Here is a 19,870-nt window from a genome sequence, read left to right on the forward strand (position 1 = left end):
TTTGCTAATATAATCGCCCCTCTTATTGCTGTGCCAATGCCACTGAAGCCTTTCTGCTCCTCTCCTCTCCTCTCCTCTCCCACCCCCCATACTGCCGCCAGAGCCTCTGCAATTAGGTAAGATAACATTAAAAAAAAATACTTACCTATCTCCATCCCCGCTTGTTCCCGCCGCAGGCGGTCACGAACGCCTCACTGTGCCTTCCTGCGCCGCGTCATCGCGTCATCTCGCGAGACCCGACGCAGGAGGTCACAGTGAGGTTATCGTGACCGAGTCCTGCGTCGCTCGCCTCTACTGCCTTATAGGCTTCAGGACTAGGCCTGAAGCCTATGGGGCATAACGGAGGGGACGGGAGCCATAGGCTCCCGTAGCCCTCATTGAAATTTCGGATGCCTGGCGCCCCCTGCAATTTGGCGCCCGGGGCAACGGCCCCTCCGGCCCCCCCCACGCTACGCCCCTGTGTCCCGGTCCTTAAAAAGTACACATTTCACCAACATATGTCTGGGATAATCCCCTGGGACCCTCTTTTTCACTGGGACCCTGTGTGCTCTTTCAATAGCAAAATTGGGCGAAAGAACTCCCTCCTTACAATTCTCCTTTATCCACCGCTCCATAAAGTCTACACTGTTATTCCCTTCTTCCCGTTCTGGAATCCCTACACATCTTATATTTGCTCTCCTCGATCTATCTTCTTGATTTATTAATTTTTGTTCCATTTTATTATTTATCTCTTTTAAACTCACAACCTCTTTCTCTAACTTCTCTACCGAGTATTCCAAGGAGGGAATCCTTTTTTCCATCTCGTGTAATCGCTCTCTTAATTTCTCCATATCTCCTCGTATTATACTGACGTCCATTTGTACTGCCCCAATCTGCATCACTATGCTCCCCACTATATTCTCTGTCCTAGACACAGTCTGTAGTATATCTTTCATCATTTTAATATCCATCTCTGGAACTACATTGGGGGTTCCTAGATCCCCCGTGCTACCTACGATCCCGTTCTCCTGTGTCAGGGTATGTGCCTCTATATGTCCAATCTTTTCTTTCTGTAAAGGGGTAGAGACTGGGGAATTTGGCGTCAGATATTTACTCAAACTGTGCTGTTTTTGCCCAGTCTCTAGCCCTGGTATTGATCTCCTACTACTGACGCTACTAAGAGCGCGTTGTTCCTCTTTCTTCTTTGGGGGCATCTTATACTTTTGATATTATTTTCCCTTTTCTCTGCTCCTATTTTCCTCCCTCCCTCCTCTTCTACTCTTCCCCCCTCCCTTTCTCACAACTATTTCAATTATTTTCAGATGTTTTCCAAAAATTCTCTTATCACCAACCTAAGGACACTGTTTGAAATTATTAATGCGTTATTAATGTTAATATATTATCAACAATTTAGTCCAAGCAGTTAGTCCAACCAACCGGGCCCGTAGATACTAAGGGGAGGTTAGTTAAAAAGAACAAAATATTAGTATACTTACCGTCCGTGCGGCTCCCGGGGCGCTCCAGAGTGATGTCAGGGCGCCCCACGCGCATGGATGACGTGATCACATGGCACGTCATCCATGCACATGGGGCGCTCTGACATCATTCTGGAGCGCCCCGGGAGCCGCACGGACTGTAAGTATACCGCTCCCCCGCTCCCCACTACTACTATGGCAACCAGGACTTTAATAGCGTCCTGGCTGCCATAGTAACACTGAACGCATTTTGAAGACGGATCCATATTCAAATGCTTTCAGTTCACTTGCGTTTTTCGGGATCCGGCGTGTAATTCCGGCAAGTGGAGTACACGCGGGATCCAGACAACGCAAGTGTGAAAGAGCCCTTAGCTGCAACTCTGGTCACTGAGGGATGCCCCCACACCTGGATGTCAACGGATCCTCTGCTCAAACAGTTCCTCAGTCTCAGCTTCCTCTAAGATGGCTGCTCCCTTTCTTTCTCTCAAGGCTCTTGTAACTCCACCTCTCATAAATATGGAAAATATGCAGTCTGTTAGCTTTGTTTAGGAAACAGCGGCATCTTGTGGTCAAACAGCAGAATGTCAATAATTTTCCATCACCATCTTCACCTTCTCAACAGAACCTCTGCATGTATCCTGGTTCCCCAACAATGTCCTTCTGTTGTCACCTCCAATCTTGCACCACTTGTGCTCCACAATGCCCCCAAAACCTATTCTGCCAAAATAATAGTGCCCCCAGTAGTAATAATACCCCCTATAGTGCATCCAGCAATAATAATACCTCCATTGTTCCCCCAGTGATAATAGTGCCCCCATGTGACCAATTAAAAATAAATAAATAAAAAGTGATGCTGCGGATAGTATTGTGAGTTCATCCAGGGGATGTGGACTGTTAGCATTTTAAATGTCCCCATATATAAAACTTGCATGTGAACAAGTCTGGGAAACGTGCTGGCCATAACTCCTTGCTCACAGTTCCCTCCTCAGTAAACAGTTCATGAACCAGTGCCAGTGAGTTTTGTAAGGTTTGGCATATTGCCCCATCATGTGGCAAAAAGCAGGATATTTTTTTCTTCTGGTGTTAGTTGTGGCATTTGGTGTGGGCACACTTCCTAACCTGTGCGCTCCTATCCTCCTTCTCTCCTCCTTTCTACTCTGTGGCAATAGTCTGATGAAGGCATGTGAGCTGAAACGTTACAATTGCCAAATAACTTCTTGCAAAATAAAATGCACCATCAAACTGAAAAGTTTTTCGTGCTGAAGTTCTTTGACTAATTAAAAAGATGTGTCAGAAGTGGGATTTGAAGCCATATCTCAATTTGGCCGGGACATCCCCTCCCTAGGGAAGGCAGTCCAGTACCTTATATCACCTTGGCCCTCCTAACATGGACATTTCTGTGTAAAAGGTTTCTAGATGATTATTAAAGGAATTTTCTAGGATTTTCATATTGATGACCTATCCTTAGCATAAGTCATCAATATGACATTGACCAGAGTCCAACTTCCAGCACCTCTGCCGATCAGTTGTTTGAGGAAGCAATCACCTGAGCTCCAGTGAAATCCGTGTCCTCCTTGCAGCTTACTAAGCACAGCTGTCCATTTGATAGACGCTGTGCTTGGTATCGATGCTCAGCCCCATTTACTTGAATGAGACTGAGCTGCTCCCAGGCCATGTGACTGATGAACATGATGTCGCATGGCCTAGGAAGAGGCCTAAGCACTGGAGCAACGTGGCCTCTTCGAATAACTGATCAGCGGGAATCGATCTCATATCCCAGAGAACACCTTTAAAGAGGTTATTCCATGTTAAATTATTTATCGCCTATCCTGTGGATAGGATATTAATAACGGATTGCAGGAAGTCCAATACCTATTGTATTTTCTTGACTGAGGGACTGAGGCATGTGCATCCACTGCTCTGTTGACTTCTGTGGGGCTAAAAGTGAACAGTACGCCATCAGTCTCAGAGTTGTATGACGCATGCTACCACTCCTTTCGGAGAGGGGAGTTAGGGAACTCTCATTCTCAGGATTGTGATGGGTCCCAGCGTTCGGACTACCTGCAATCTATTATTTATGACCTATCTTTCCATTCCCTACCATGAGGACAAACTAGCTCTAAAATGGCTCTGACTAAAAATGAAAATGTGATATATCTACTGGTTATATTCTGTGCAGCTCATGCATCACCAGCTCCAGGTTGAAGATCAAATGACCACCTTAGCTACAGAAGTAACATGAGGTCTATAAACTGATTTATTTATTTACTTGCATTTGGGACAAGAAGTTGCAATTGCAAGTTGCAGGTAATTTTGAAGTGGAAGCAGTGCTTGTACAAGCGCCACTACCTCTTCAAACAGCCAATTGGCCACGTGCTGGTCATCATTTTACAACCCCTTTTAGGGTAACTGCACACGGTGCAGATTTGTGTGCAGAAAATCTGCATGAAACCTGTACCAAACCTGCACAAAAAATGCACATAAATCTGCACTAATTATCATGGTTTTGTTGTGTTTTGTATGTGGTTTTTGGTGCGGATTTACTGTTTATGTAAACAACCCTATTGAAGTCAAAGGGGCAAACTACTCAACAGAAGGTGCGGAATGAGACTTGTCAAATCTCTTATGCCCCTTTCACACGGGCGAGTATTCCGCGCAAGTGCAATGCGTGAGGTGAACGCATTGCACCCGCACTGAATCCTGACCCATTAATTTCAATGGAACTGTGTACATGAGCAATTTTTTTCACACATCACTTGTGCATTGAGTGAAAATCGCAGCATGTTCTATATTCTCAATTTTTCATGCAACGCAGGCCCCATAGTACCCCATAGGGCTGCGTGAAAATCCTTCTATCTTCATTCAGCAGGACGTGGCAAGTGCGATGTCAGCTAAGGTCCTTTTGCAGGTCCTTCAAGAAGAACAAAGAAGAGGATCCTAGCTGCGCGATTAAGTGGATGGGGTGAGTAATGTTTTTATTATTTTTTAACCCTCAATTGACATTTGACTTTGCATTCTGTATTAAAGAATGCTATTATTTTCCATTATATCAATGTTATAATGGAAAATAATGAAAGCTACAGAACACCGAACCCAAACCCGAACTGAAGTGAAGAAGTCCGGGTACCAAACATTCCGTTTTTTATCACGTGCGTGCAAAATGCATTGCACTCGCGCTGAAAAAAAAATGAAGAAAGCAACGATTTTCCCTGAACGCACCCGCATCCTATCCGGCCCTCACCCGCGATGCAGATACTCTATTACGCTGTGGTTTTTCTGCACAAAATCCATGTGCAGCCCCCCTAATCTCATGTATGTTGATTTCAACTGCGCTGTATGGCAGTACCCTCAGTGAGTTTTCATTTTGAAATCCATCACTAATGGCCAGACAGGTATAAAAAGTCACACACCCCACTGTCCTAATAATATGTCAGAATGTTGTGACCTATCGTAGGGTGCTGTAATTTTTTGGTGCGTATTTCTTTTTGCTGAAAAAATTCATCCAAAAACACCTGCCTTCTGTTGTGTTTTATGAAGCTTTTTTTAGGGTTCTAATAGTGTACTTCAACCCATGTGTTTTTGATGATTTTTTTTTTCAACCCTTGAGTTTTTGTATAGGAAAGTATATTATCCCCTGTAATGTCCTTTCCTCTATAAGGACTCTTTTACACGAACGTGTGATGGCCGTGACCGTGCTGCGACACACGGGCGTGTGAAAGAGGTCTAAGGATACGTTCACATGGCTAAAATTCACAGCAGAAAAAATCTATAGCAGATCAGTAGCTAAAAAAGGTCATTCCGACAACTGTAACATCCCAGAGTTATGTTACTAAACTCTTTTACCCCGCTACAACCTGTTAAGTGTATCTGCATTGTCATTCTGTGTAATTTAACATCACATTCCTCACAAATGTGCATTTTCTAAGCCTGTTACATGTATTTGCTGTAATTTCCATGTACACCAGCAGGTGGCAGAAATGTGTTAGCAGGACCTTAGTGTCAGTTTAGTGTTTCTAAACTGGAATAGTACATTCCAATTTAGCTCCCCCTCTATGAGCAGTAGTGGGCTGGCCCATGTCCTGTCTCATGGGGAGGAAAGTCCTTCCCTGTCATCGTCATCACTGGCGATACCTTTGCCAGAGCCACTACAGCCAGGAGTTTCCAATGTACAGCAGCTCACCGCAGCATTGACCAGCCTCACTACCCAGACAGTACCAGAAACCGCCACAAGAGGTCAGTGTAGCTCCATCTTAGCAGTCAGCCTGAACTACAAGATGCAGGAGCGCCCTCTTGTGTTCCTCAACAGTTCCTGCAGTGATGAAGAGGTCACCTGGCAGGATAACCTTTGCCTAAGGTATGGCGCCTCAAACCGTAGAGCCATAATTTAGCTACCCCTTAGTCACCATAGTGATCGCGCTATAAGCCAAATTTCTCAGGCTTTGGTGCAGAAAAGGGAATACAGCATAAAGCCACCCTTTCATTTGACACCCCCATGCTTTCTTTGGTGTTTTAGGGCCAGAACACTTAAAAGTCAGCCAGTAATGTTTGCTTAGTGCAGTATTTGGTTCACTGGTTATCTTTCAGGCCAACTACAGTACCCTGAAAGATTATTAAAATTAGGGTTATTCACTTTAGAAAAAAGACGACTGAGGGGAGATCTAATTAATATGTATAAATATATCAGGGGTCAGTACAGAGATCTATCCCATCATCTATTTATCCCCAGGACTGTGACTGTGATGAGGGGACATCCTCTGCGTCTGGAGGAAAGAAGGTTTGTACACAAACGTAGAAGAGGATTCTTTACGGTAAGAGCAGAGAGGCTATGGAACTCTCTGCCTGAGGAGGTGGTGATGGTGAGTACAATAAAGGAATTCAAGAGGGGCCTGGCTGTATTTCTGGAGTGTAATAATATTACAGGTTATAGCTACTAGAGAGGGGTTGTTGATCCAGGGAGTTATTCTGATTGCGTGATTGGAGTCGGGAAGGAATTTTTTATTCCCCTAAAGTGGGGAAAATTGGCTTCTACCTCACAGGGATTTTTTATTTTTTTTTGCCTTCCTTTGGATCAACTTGCAGGATAACAGGCCGAACTGGATGGACAAATGTATTTTTTCGGCTTTATGTACTATGTTACTATGTTACCAAGAGAAGGAAACTGTGTGTTGGACACCTTACTCTAGCGGGCATGAACCTGGGGATAGCCGTTATATGTTTTGTCTAAGTATGTCTTTATATGTAATTCATGCAGCACTTTGTACTTTATTGGGTACCCCAGAGCTGGTACATTCCAGTTTAGCTCCCCCTCTATGAGCAGAAGTGGACTGGCCCATGTCCTGTCTCATGGGGAGGAAAGGAAGTTAGAGTTAGTGTGTCAGCCACCCCTGCTAGGGGAAGGCTGTGCTGGTAGGAGCTCCCAGAAAAAGGGATCCCAACCCAGGATCGCGTCTCGACTGAGACCAAAGATCTTCATTCCCAGTCTGAGCCTTCAGCCTCAGCTGGTTGACAAGCAAGCAGCACCTCCAGAACGCCAGGAAAAACCATTCGGTGTGAGCATAACTGTGAGTACCATCCAGAGACCAGGAGAAGCCAAATTCCTCCTCAGCTAGTCAGTCCCATACACAGCAGAAGATAGACAGAGCAGAAGATAGTAATTCCTGCCATATTACAGAGCCATCAGCAGACGGCTAATCCTGCAAGAGAGCTCCAGGCACATGATAGAAGCAGAAGAGATATTGATCCCTGCCATACATTGCCAATACCTGCTGGGACCCAAGACTATTACTGTAACTCATATGGATTAAAGCTGCAACCAGTAAAGACAAGTTGAATTATATTCCAAGTCTGGATCTCATTTACTGCTACTAAAACCCTTAATTAATCCTACTAGCAACACACTCATTTATTGCAAGTGAGCCAGGATCCAGGAGTCCAGCCGTACCAAGGTAGGAGACACCGTTGACACTATTACTGCTACAACACAGAGACATTACCCCACTCTGGCATTCCTAACCTGGTACGTGAGTTGCAACACCTTAAAGGGCCCTGAGACTGTACCCTGCGCACGCTGCAATTGGCGTCACTAACAAAAACAATTGACTTCTATATCCATATCCGGACCCACTGCATAATTTTGGCGTCCGCCTAACCGTACTATGGTCCGGCTTATTGCACAACCACCCGCCAATCCCGTCATACTATGCCACAGTTGCCATACAGGTCTCATGTTCTCACCTGCGTCACCTTTTGCAGGCTGTACAGCTTCACAGTACAGTCAGTCGTTCTCCCAATAGACCTTATATGAAGTGCCCTTGCCTGGAGGCTGGCCAGGTCGAGCCCTAAGCGTCTCCAGACTGCGGTCACTCTTCAAGGCTTGCACGAAGGCAGTGCCACAGGTCTCCTCCAGCTGACTTGTGACGTATGAAGTCAGCACGGAGAGTTACCTTCAATGCTGGGGTCAGAGGTGGGTAGAGGGACAGTTGGTTCTGTCCCCGCAGCCCCATCTGAGCCAAGGCTACTGGCGACACTGGAAGCGTCCGCCAGCGCAGTTACACAATCATCCTTATCACATGACAAGGTGTTTCTCGCATTGTTGTCATCTGCCTGAAGGTCAGAATCGCCCGAGGGGGTCCCTTCGGTCGGTTCTGAGTACAGGCGGCTGGCCATAGCACGTGTAATGGCCAGAACAGGTACAGCATCATTTATATTACCATTGTTAACACTAACACATGCATTTGGATCAACAATGACAGGTGCAGAAATAGGCAAATGACACTCAGTTGCTTGCACACTTAAATCTGATACCTCCCTCCTAGATGAGTTAGGTACGGTAGAAATAGCAGGTAAAGTGTCCCTGTCTCCCTGTTTCCCCAAAGGGTTGTACAGTACCTGGTTTTGGTCAGGGAGTCCTGCTTGGGCCTCCTGCGTGTTTGCAGGGTACTCGTAATGGCATGGCCGGTGCTACCATAAGGCAGACCAAGCGGCTGCCTTAGGGCGCACCCTGGGGGAGGGCAGAAAAATTAACCTTCTTTTTTGTTTTAAATCACTTACTTGTGAGTTGCGAAACCGCCCACCCGCCCCAGCCTCACAGGGTCAGGCTAGTGACTGGCGAGTGGCGCAGTAGCGGCTGGCGGCAGCAGAGACCAGAGCTGACTGAGTCTGAGAGTCTGACTAACACACAGCCAGATTGCCGTAGCAGCAGGACAGGTGGGTAGGTGCTCACTGATGAGTACACTAGCGCCAGAGCGCACGGCATAAATGTGTTTTTAAAAAATTATTACACAAGCAACAATCATAAATGGAGGGGAGGGGGTGACCATGATATGATGGGAGGGGAGACAATGTCTGTAGTCTTTAATTACTTAGTTTTTCCCTTTAAGTGCAGGCATAAGGTGTGTTAATCAACATCTACCTACTACTAATGTCCTTTTGGACTTATTAACACCTTTTTTCCCTGCACCTACCGATTTCCTAAGACTTAACTTTTAATAGTCATAAATAAAACTTTCTAATAGTGCTCCGACACATATTTAGTGTTTTAAAATTTCCAGTTTCACTGGCCTTGTTTGTCTCTTAGGGCTTATTGTCAGTAACCTTAGCCTCCTACTTAGACTTGACACCCTATTGCCATGCTGAGCTGTGCGCTTGCCCACATTATTATTGGCATTGTGTCTATTGTTTATCTCTATTTATCTCTATTGTTAAAGCCTCACGCTGCCCCCCGACATGTTTCGCTGTATCACGGCGTCCTCAGGGGTAAGGGCAGTGTTAACACTGCCCTTACCCCTGAGGACGCCGTGATACAGCGAAACATGTCGGGGGGCAGCGTGAGGCTTTAATTTTATTACAGTTATCACTGTGACCATTGAATAGAGATAAACAATAGACACAATGCCAATAATAATGTGGGCAAGCGCGCAGCTCAGCATGGCAATAGGGTGTCAAGTCTAAGTAGGAGGCTTAATAAGTCAGCTAAGGTTACTGACAATAAGCCCTAAGAGACAAACAAGGCCAATGTCTGTAGTCTGTCACATTTGGATGGGGCCACGGGGGGGGGGGGGGGAGAAATGTGACACAATAGGGGGTAATGATGTGATCATGATGTGATCATGATGTGACATGGTTTGGAGGGGGAATAACCGCTGTCCTATTGTTCTGATTGCACATAAACTGCGCTTGTCAGTTCTTTGTGATATGATCTCGCAAAAGCTGACTTCTGCCTAGTTTTGGGTTCTGCTATCCACACACATTGCCAACCAATGCGACAACCACCTGCCAATCCCGTCGTACTATGCCACAGTTGCCATACAGGTCTCGTCCACTAGAGACTTCTGGAGGCGAATCCACTGTGAGCACAGTAGACGTTTAGAATTGGTTGCTGTGCCCATACATGATACAATTGGAAAAATAAAATTATTGATTTCATCCTGGAAATCAAATTAATTTGCTGCCACTACTCTTCGTATTGAGTCGGGGCGAAGAGACCCCGACTAGCTAATCCTAAAGGGAAGAAACTGTTATTTGCAACCTAGCTATTCAATCAACAATTTATAAAAATAAAACAATGTGGTAGTATGTCTTTTCTGAGGTCTTAGCATAAACCAGGTAATCAAGTAACGAGGGCAAAATTGGAACAATGAAATCATTAGCTTTTATTCTAAAAACTACAGTTGCAAGAAAAAGTATGTGAACCCTTTGGAGGGATATGGATTTCTGCACAAATTGGTCATAAAATGTGATCTGATCTTCATCTAAGTCACAACAATAGACAATCACAGTCTGCTTAAACTAATAACACACAAATAATTAAATGTTACCATGTTTTTATTGAACACACCATGTAAACATTCACAGTGTAGGTGGAAAAAGTATGTGAACCCCTAGACTAATGACATCTCCAAGAACTTATTGAGTGATGGTGTCAGCCAACTGGAGTCTAATCAATGAGATGAGATTGGAGGTTTTGGTTACAGCTGCCCTGCCCTATAAAAAACACACACCAGTTCTGGGTTTGCTTTTCACAAGAAGCATTGCCTGATGTGAATGATGCCTCGCACAAAAGAGCTCTCAGAAGACCTACAATTAAGAATTGTTGACTTGCATAAAGCTGTAAAGGGTTATAAAAGTGTCTCCAAAAACCTTGATGTTCATCAGTCCACAGTAAGACAAATTGTATATAAATGGAGAAAGTTCAGCACTGCTACTACTCTCCCTAGGAGTGGCCGTCCTGTAAAGATGACTGAAAGAGCACAGTCCAGACTGTTCAATAAGGTGAATAAGAATCCTAGAGTGTTAGCTAAAGACTTACAAAAGTCTCTGGCATTTGCTAACATACGATACGTAAAACACTAAAAAGGAATGGATTTCATGGGATGATACCACAGAGGAAGCCACTGCTGTCCAAAAAAACATTGCTGCACGTTTAAAGTTTGCACAAGAGCACCTGGATGTTCCACAGCAGTACTGGCAAAATATTCTGTGGACAGATGAAACCAAAGTTGAGTTGTTTGGAAGAAACACGCAACACTATGTGTGGAGAAAAAGAGGCACACCACACCAACATCAAAACCTTATCCCAACTGTGAAGTATGGTGGTGGGGGCATCATGGTTTGGGGCTGCTTTGCGGTGTCAGGGCCTGGACGGATTGCTATAATTGAAAAATGAATTCCCAAGTTTATCAAGACATTTTGCAGGAGAACTTAAGGCCATCTGTCCACCAGCTGAAGCTCAACAGAAGATGGGTGTTGCAACAGGACAAGGACCCAAAGCATAGAAGTAAATCAACAACATAACGGCTTAAACAGAAGAAAATACGCCTTCTGGAGTGGCCCAGTCAGAGTCCTGACCTCAACCCGATTGAGATGCTGTGGCATGACCTCAAGAAAGCGATTCACACCAGACATCCCAAGAATATTGCTGAACTGAAATAGTTCTGTAAAGAGGAATGGTCAAGAATTACTCCTGACCATTGTGCACGTCTGATCTGCAACTACAGGAATCATTTGGTTGAAGTTATTGCTGACAAAAGAGGTTCAACCAGTTATTAAATCCAAGGGTTCACATACTTTTTCCATCTGCACTGTGAATGTTACATGGTGTGTTCAATAAAAACATGGTAACATTTAATTATTTGTGCGTTATTAGTTTAAGCAGACTGTGATTGTCTATTGTAGTGACTTAGATGAAGATCAGATCACATTTTATGAACAATTTGTGCAGAAATCCATATCATTCCAAAGGGTTCACATACTTTTTCTTGCAACTGTATACACAAAGATATATAAATTAATACTGACAGATAAATATACCTGCCAGTCAAACAGATTGGTTGGATAGAAATAGGTAAGAGGTGAAAGGGAATAGAATGTCTGTAAGTTCAGTGTTACCGTGGTAGAATCCAGTAAAAGACTGAAAAAGTATTTGTAAGGAATAATCTAAGATGGCGGTGTGCCCGTGTCCAGCGGGCGATCGTAATATTATTCTATGTCAGATGTTAGATGAAGGACCCAGGACCTGAGTGTCACGGTGTCTTACCCACTCTGTAGTGGGGAGTGGCTGTGACACGCACAAGTCCCGCCTTGTGTAATTGGAAGAGGGGCAGTTCTTGCCCTGGACAGAGGAAATCTGGCAGAATCCTTGCTGTCAAATTAAGAAGTAGAGTACATATTGATAATCAGTACAATTTTTCACATCATCTGATATCAAATATAACTAGATGACAATACAGTGTGCCTGAGAACCTTTATATCTCAGAGCGGGAATCTCTGATTTGCCCGCGGGTTTCCTGGAAGGTGAGTTAGAATAACCCGAACAATCTCTGAAGAGATTATTCATTTTGTATTTTCCTAACCCATTAAATATGAGGAAATATGGTATTTAGCTGGAGAAAATACCGCATCCCAAATTCCGGAACACTTTCCGGACTGCTGAATCTGGAATTATTTTCAATTGAAATGCATTAATGCCACCAAGTGTCCCGGAAAAACTGATCCGGATTTCCAGTCTGCGCATGCGCAGACCTTTACAAATGTGAAAAAAAAATATACCGGATCCGTTTTTCCGGATGACACCAGAGAGACGGATCCGGTATTGCAATGCATTTGTGAGACGGATCTGCATCTGGATCCGTCTACAAATGCAATCCATTTGCCCACGGATTCCCGGATCTGGCAGGCAGGTCCGGTAACGGAACTGCCTGCCGGATCCTCACAATGCAAGTGTGAAAGTACCCTTAATGGTTAATAGATTGTGTAGGGATAAGTAATGAGAAAAATGGCATTATATTTTATGATAAAAAGAAAAGTTACTTGTCAGAAGTGGGATTTGAACCCACGCCTCCATTTGGAGACCAGAAAACCCATTGTGGGAAGAGCTGCTTCTTGAGTCTGGCACCTTAGACCGCTCAGACATCCTGACAACATAACTAACATGGTGTCATTGTACATGAAGCTTTTCAGCCTTTGCTCTCAGTAGTTCTGTGGTGGGACAATGAACCGTTATAACAAGGGCCTGCTCTTGCCTCATGATTTACTTCACCACCGCATAGTGCGCAGTTCTGCAGCATGAAGCGTTTATTTGCAAAGAATGCCTTTGCAGAATAGTCAGTATTATAAGCCGGCATCCAACTGCCTGGATAATGTAGATAATTGTACATAATAGAAAATAACCTCTACCTCCTGCGGGACTATTAATACACGACGCACTAAACAGCCACTTTCCATACATTCACCAAAGGCTAAGCCACATTTCCTGGTTTTAGAACGAAGAGGGAAATTATTATTACCAGGCGCTGCATAGGCAAACGATTGGGGGGATTATAATAGACAAAGGCCTGAGTCACAGGGTCTGTTGGCTACAAGACTGTAGTCTTGGTCACGTTTTGAAGTTGTAAAACAAATACAATCATATGACAGCGGGGCGGCAGTATAGCACTGTAGTGTTCACATGCCCCTGTAAAATCCGCCTCCTATTCTTCGCAGCACAAAATGTTGCAGTTTCCTCCTTTAACCCCTCTGATGTCAATAGCAGCATCTAAGTTGTTTACAGAGAAGTTGGGTTACTTCAATACACTGTCAGGCCCTCCTACGCAATTGCAGGGTCCAGATGGTGGCCATGGTAACCGGAAGCCTAACAAGGGCCTCCTGGGATGCCAAGTACTGAAGCCTATTTGCACCCTGACAGAGGCAGGCCCAATACCCCAAACAATCAGTGTATTGACCACGAAAGCTCTTTACTATACAGAAGTATAGTAATGTGTTTTACAGCCATCAAAAGTTAAAGTACCCTAGTGGGACTTAAAAACTCTCTTTTTTTTTTTTAAGTTTAAACAAACAAGTTGAGAGAGAAATAAAAATTAAAAAATCGAGTTGAGCTCAGGAACGTAGAGGGTGCCATAGCTGTGAGGCGCCTGCTATTTTATACAGCAGACACCTGGTGGCAGAATCTATGGTCAGCATACTATACTATACTATAAGTGATAACCAACAGGGGTTTACCAAGGACAGAAGTTGTCAGACTAACCTGACTTGTTTTTATGAGGAGGTGAGTAGTAGCCTGGACAGAGGGGCGGCTGTGGATGTAGTGTTTCTGGATTTTGCAAAGGCTTTTGATACTGTCCATAATAGACGTTTAATAGGTAAAGTAAGGTCTATAGGCTTGGAAATTGTATTTAAAACTGTCGGACCGTATCCAGAGAGTTGTGGTCAATGATTCCTATTCAGAATGGTCAGGGGTTCTTATAATACACAGGGTAGCAGACAAAAATATCTGTGAGCGATAATGTGAAGTATTAGTCCTACATCCATGTATTACAAAAAAAAAACAAAACAATAGTCTTTCTATCCTGGGCACAGATAATTATTTAATATATAATCATTTCTGGTCAGGATAACTGTAAACGCGGCCTGAACTGGCATAGCACACTTTCTTCTTTCTTGCCAAGTCTCGAGTGTCATCTTGGAGAGGGTTTTCAGCGCTGACGGAGGGATGGCGTCACCCAAACAAACTATGTTGTCCTCCGCTAGTATACGAAACAGAACTTTTGTCAAAATAAACGAAACCTGGATTGGGGAGGATGTTCACATTCCTCTTTCTCTGGCCTTTTTGATGGCGCCCCATCTTGCCACTGTTGCTGTCTGCCTGCCAGCCATCCAATCTCCATCATACCCAAAGGTTCCATGGTGTAATGGTTAGCACTCTGGACTTTGAATCCAGTGATCCGAGTTCAAATCTCGGTGGGACCTGATTTTTCTTTATTCTCTCTAACCTAACTGTACTTTTCCACATTTCACCAGTAAAATATATATTATGATCAATTTAGAAACTCAAAAATAATTTTCTTCTCATCACATAAGTGAACATCAATCAGCAACAACAAAGTGAACAACATCAACCAATAGCGATTCTTGGATGCTTTTAATCTTTTTGGGAAGTTATGTTTAGCAGCTTCATAAGTCAGGATGGCCGAGCGGTCTAAGGCGCTGCGTTCAGGTCGCAGTCTCCCCTGGAGGCGTGGGTTCAAATCCCACTTCTGACATTATCTTTTCATGTTAAATATGATTATTTTTATTTTTTTTATTAAACATTTTATTTATTTTGGTACAAAACTAAATGTGTATCACAGTACATTCTTATCAGGAATGAACACTATTGAAAGTATTACAGTGTTAACATGGCATATATATAGCCAATTGGCAACACAGAATATTGTATAATAACAATTTACCATTCTAGCCCCACTAAAGTTATTTCCAAACCTTATTTTAATTCAATCTTACCCCCCCCCCCCCCCCATTTACCCCCCACCCCGGTCTGGATGTGCCTCTTCTCAGCTAAGTCTATTAACACAGGTATAGTCTGCATCGGATAAAGCAGCTTAGGAACTAATCATCTTTATCAGATGACATCTACCTAACATAGAAAGTGGCAACTTCCGCCACCTAAGCAGTTCTTACGTGATCCCATTTATCAGAGGGACATAATTAAGGGTGTAGAAAGAATGGGGAGACCTTCCTATTTTGATCCCCAGGTAAGTGATGCAATTTTTGGCTATCAAGACTGGACAGTTTTGTAATAAAGACTGTCTCCCCTTATTTCCAGTTCCAACAAATAATAACTCACATTTTCCTGTGTTGACCTTAAAACCTGAATATTTCCCAAATTCCTCTATTGCCTCAAAAATCTTGTGGAGATCCCTTAAAGGATTAGCTAGAAACAGAATAATGTCATCCGCGAAGAGAGATATACAAACTGTTCTGGATCCAATTTTGATTCCTTCAAATATATCTGCTGTTTCCAAATAGCGCGCTAGTGGTTCTATTGCGATGTTAAACAATAAAGGTGATAATCCCTGTCTGGTGCCTTTTAATAACTGGAAGGGTTTTGATAAGAAACCAGGAATAGCTATTTGTGCTTTAGGGTTATTATATAACGCTCACACATATGTCCTAAAAGCCCCTGTCCATCACCATGTCCAACCAGCTCCACCCCACATTGTCAAAAGCCTTTTCGGCGTCAATGGTAAGGAGAGCTGGTGTCTCCCATCCCGTATGTTTACAATGCGTGTGGTCTAGGACTGTAAGAACCCTTTGCATATTAAAAACTGCAGAGCGGCCCTTTACAAAGCCTACCTGGGATGAACCTATTAAATCTGGTAAAATGTTTGCTAGCCTATCAGCCATTATTTTTGAGAATATCTTATGATCCACATTTATAAGAGATATTGGGCCATAGGATGCGAGTATTAGTGGGTCCTTCCCTGGTTTTACAAACCAAAAAAGACAAGGTGGCATTAGCAGGAGGTGCTCAAACCCACATGCAGTCGTGCATATATATAGGGGAGCAAATCCTGCACTTGTGGCCCGTTGCTAATGGCGATCCCCAGCAAAATGCATACGGTGGAGGATGCCCGCGGCGAACTACAAGTACCACAATAGACATCTCACACAAGGTAACAAGTGCGGATGTAATAACAATATAACAAAACAACAACAAATACAGGTGCACTCTGCGGTCTCACTAAACCCTCAAACAGATTTTAAAATTGAGAGATTAGTCAACATGTCCTACGGTGTAGAACATGTCTAAGCCCGGGCACCACGTCAAGGTTTCTCAAGTAGCCCGGGACCTAACGCTCTCCTACCTGCGCCGTATGGGCGATACCAGGAGCCAGTGGGCAAATTACAGGAGCATGAGGCCGACTCACAAACAGCTCACCAGTTACCTCCAGCATGTAACCATGCTTGCAATGGGAGGAGGGAGGAGTCTGTGAGTCCCACTCAAGACTGACTGATATGGCTCAGGCCTCACAGGTGCATTTTGCTGGGGATCGCCATTAGCAACGGGCCACAAGTGCAGGATTTGCTCCCCTATATATATGCACGACTGCATGTGGGTTTGAGCACCTCCTGCTAATGCCACCTTGTCTTTTCTGGTTTGTATATATAGATTCCTGGAGGTGTATAAACTCCAATTCAAATGTGCCTGTTTTCCATCTACAGGCCACATTTAGGTGCACCTGTGAGGCCTGAGCCATATCAGTCAGTCTTGAGTGGGACTCACAGACTCCTCCCTCCTCCCATTGCAAGCATGGTTACATGCTGGAGGTAACTGGTGAGCTGTTTGTGAGTCGGCCTCATGCTCCTGTAATTTGCCCACTGGCTCCTGGTATCGCCCATACGGCGCAGGTAGGAGAGCGTTAGGTCCCGGGCTACTTGAGAAACCTTGACGTGGTGCCCGGGCTTAGACATGTTCTACACCGTAGGACATGTTGACTAATCTCTCAATTTTAAAATCTGTTTGAGGGTTTAGTGAGACCGCAGAGTGCACCTGTATTTGTTGTTGTTTTGTTATATTCTTTCCCTGGTTTTGGCAGAAGTCGGATGTAGGTTGTATTGTTTTTTATCGTTTTAGCCTGACCACTTAGAACATCATTAAATCAGTTAACAATTGGGTTATATCCTCCCTTAATATTTTATAGAATTCCCCTGAGTATCCATCCGGTCCAGGTGCTTTGCATAATATGATTTTTTTTAACCTGGCCTGAAAAAACTATGACAAAGTCCTTAACCCCTTAAAGACCCTGCCATTTTTCACCTTAAAGGGAACCTGTCACCGGAATTTTGTGTATAGAGCTGAGGACATGGGTTGCTAGATTGCCGCTAGCACATCTGCAATACCCATTCCCCATAGCTCTGTGTGCTTTTATTGTGTAAAAAAACTATTTGATGCATGTGCAAATTAACCTGACATGAGTCCTGTCCCTGAGATGAGTCAGGTACAGGACTCAGCTCAGGTTAATTTGCATATGTATCGAATAGTTTTTTTTACACAATAAAAGCACACAGAGCTATGGGGAATGGGTATTGCGGATGTGCTAGCGGCAATCTAGCAACCCATGTCCTCAGCTCTATACCCAAAATCCAGTTAACAGGTTCTCTTTAACCGCTTACCGCACACCTAACGCCGAAAGGCGTCATCTCTGCGGCGCTCCCAGGCTACGCTAACGCCGATTGGCGTCATCTCGCGTGAGCCGAGATTTCCTGTGAACGCGCGCACACAGGAGCGCGCGTTCACAGGAACGCATAGTTCACAAGTTCATCTGCAGCCTGCCGGCCGCGATCATTGGCTGGCAGGCTGTAGATTTTTGAATCGTCCAATGAAATGGTTATGTCAGACGCTATTTTGAAAATAGCGTCTGATATAACTGCTGCCTCGTCCTCTGGTGGTCCCTTTCGCTTGGATCGACCACCAGAGGACACAGGCAGCTCAGTAAGTAGCACCAAACACCACACTACACATTACATATTACCCTGTCATTTATTTAACCCCTTATTTAGCACCTGATCACCCATATTAGACTCCCTGATCACCCTGATCACCCCCTTGTCCACCCCCCTGTCATTGATCACCCCCCCTGTAAGGGTCCCTCACCCCTGCCAGGTAGTTAGCTACTTGCTAGGTAGTTTAGCGCCCACCGCACCGCACCGCAGTCACCGATTAGTCGCTGATTAGCGTCATCGCTGTCGCTAATCAGCACTAGTACTATATAGTATCTGTAAGTGATCAATACTGATCGCAATCAGATCTATATAAGTACATTAGGGTCACCTTAGGTTCTACAAAAAACGCAGTGTTCGCCCGATCAGGCCTGATCTTGTGCGCACACTTGCGTTCAGTCCGCCCCACCGCAGTGACAGAATTTTTTTTTTCTGATCACTGCAAAAAACGTAAAATCGCTGCGCCGCTATAAAAGATCACTTTTGAGCTTTTTGGATCTTTATTAGCGATCGCAGCTTTACTTCGCAAGCACTCCTTTTTACTAAGCAGGTTTGCTCTTTTTCCTGGGTAGTCTCAGAGGAATACCCCCTAAATTTAGTGAACCCAAAATGTCAAACAAGGGGTATTCCGCTGAAGAGGCCTACAGGATTCTGACCGTGATGGATGAAAGCGATAGGGACGCCTTATCCGCTGAATCCAGTGGTTCAGAATATGAACCTGTGGACAGCAGTGGCACTCTAACGGCTAGTGAGGATGACGAGGTAGAGGTCCCTGCTACGGCCAGACGTACCCGATCCCATGTAAGAGTTCTGCCTACCCTGCATGATGATCCTCATTTGCAGCAGAGTGGTGCTAGCGCTGATCTTGTTTATGGTGCGGCATACACCAGCAGCGCAGCACAGCCTGGACCTTCTACCAGCACTGCCGTATTCCCTGGTGAAGTGGCGAGCACCAGAAGGGCAGTTCCAGCTGGTACGGTGGCACGTGCAATAACTCCCCCGTCGCAGCCACCGCGTTCACAGGCCCGTAGAACCCTTAGTCTCCCAGAGGTGCTGGCAAATCCTAATTGGCAATCCCCTGATTCCGCCGCACCCGTATTGCCCCCTTTCACCGCCCAGTCTGGAGTTCGCGTGGAGACGGCTCATTTAGGATCGGCCCTTCAGTTTTTTGAGCTGTTCTTCACCGCGGATCTCTATGACCTAGTTGTGGCAGAAACCAACCGCTACGCCACACAGTTTATTACCGCCAATCCGGAAAGCTTCTATGCCCAGCCTTTCCGGTGGAAACCAGTCACTGTTTCCGAGTTTAAAATTTTTTTGGGCCTTATCCTCAGCATGGGTCTAACTAAAAAAAATGTATTGCGGTCATATTGGTCTAAAGACCCAATACATTACATGCCCATGTTCTCTGTTGCAATGTCTAGGGCACGTTTTGAGGCTATCATGTGCTTTATGCATTTTACGGACAATAGCACCTGTCATCCAAGAGGCCACCCTGCTTATGACCGGCTCCATAAAATTCGGCCCCTCATAGACCATTTGTCATCCAGATTTGCAGATGCGTATACCCCTAATCAAAACATCTGCATAGACGAGTCCCTAGTACATTTTACCGGGCGCCTTGGCATAAAACAGTACAT

General features: G+C 44.6%; 2 non-coding genes across 2 annotated transcripts; both read left to right on the forward strand.

The window, feature by feature from the left end:
• The first annotated feature begins 14,624 nt into the window (after positions 1 to 14,624).
• On the forward strand, positions 14,625 to 14,696 carry TRNAQ-UUG. Its single transcript has one exon. It is a non-coding gene; the product is annotated as a tRNA-Gln (tRNA).
• Positions 14,697 to 14,906: 210 nt separating this feature from the next.
• Positions 14,907 to 14,989, forward strand: TRNAL-CAG. Its single transcript has one exon. It is a non-coding gene; the product is annotated as a tRNA-Leu (tRNA).
• The last annotated feature ends 4,881 nt before the right edge of the window (positions 14,990 to 19,870 follow it).

This window comes from Bufo gargarizans, chromosome 10 (assembly GCF_014858855.1).
Source record: "Bufo gargarizans isolate SCDJY-AF-19 chromosome 10, ASM1485885v1, whole genome shotgun sequence".
Classification (NCBI taxonomy): Eukaryota; Metazoa; Chordata; class Amphibia; order Anura; family Bufonidae; genus Bufo; species Bufo gargarizans.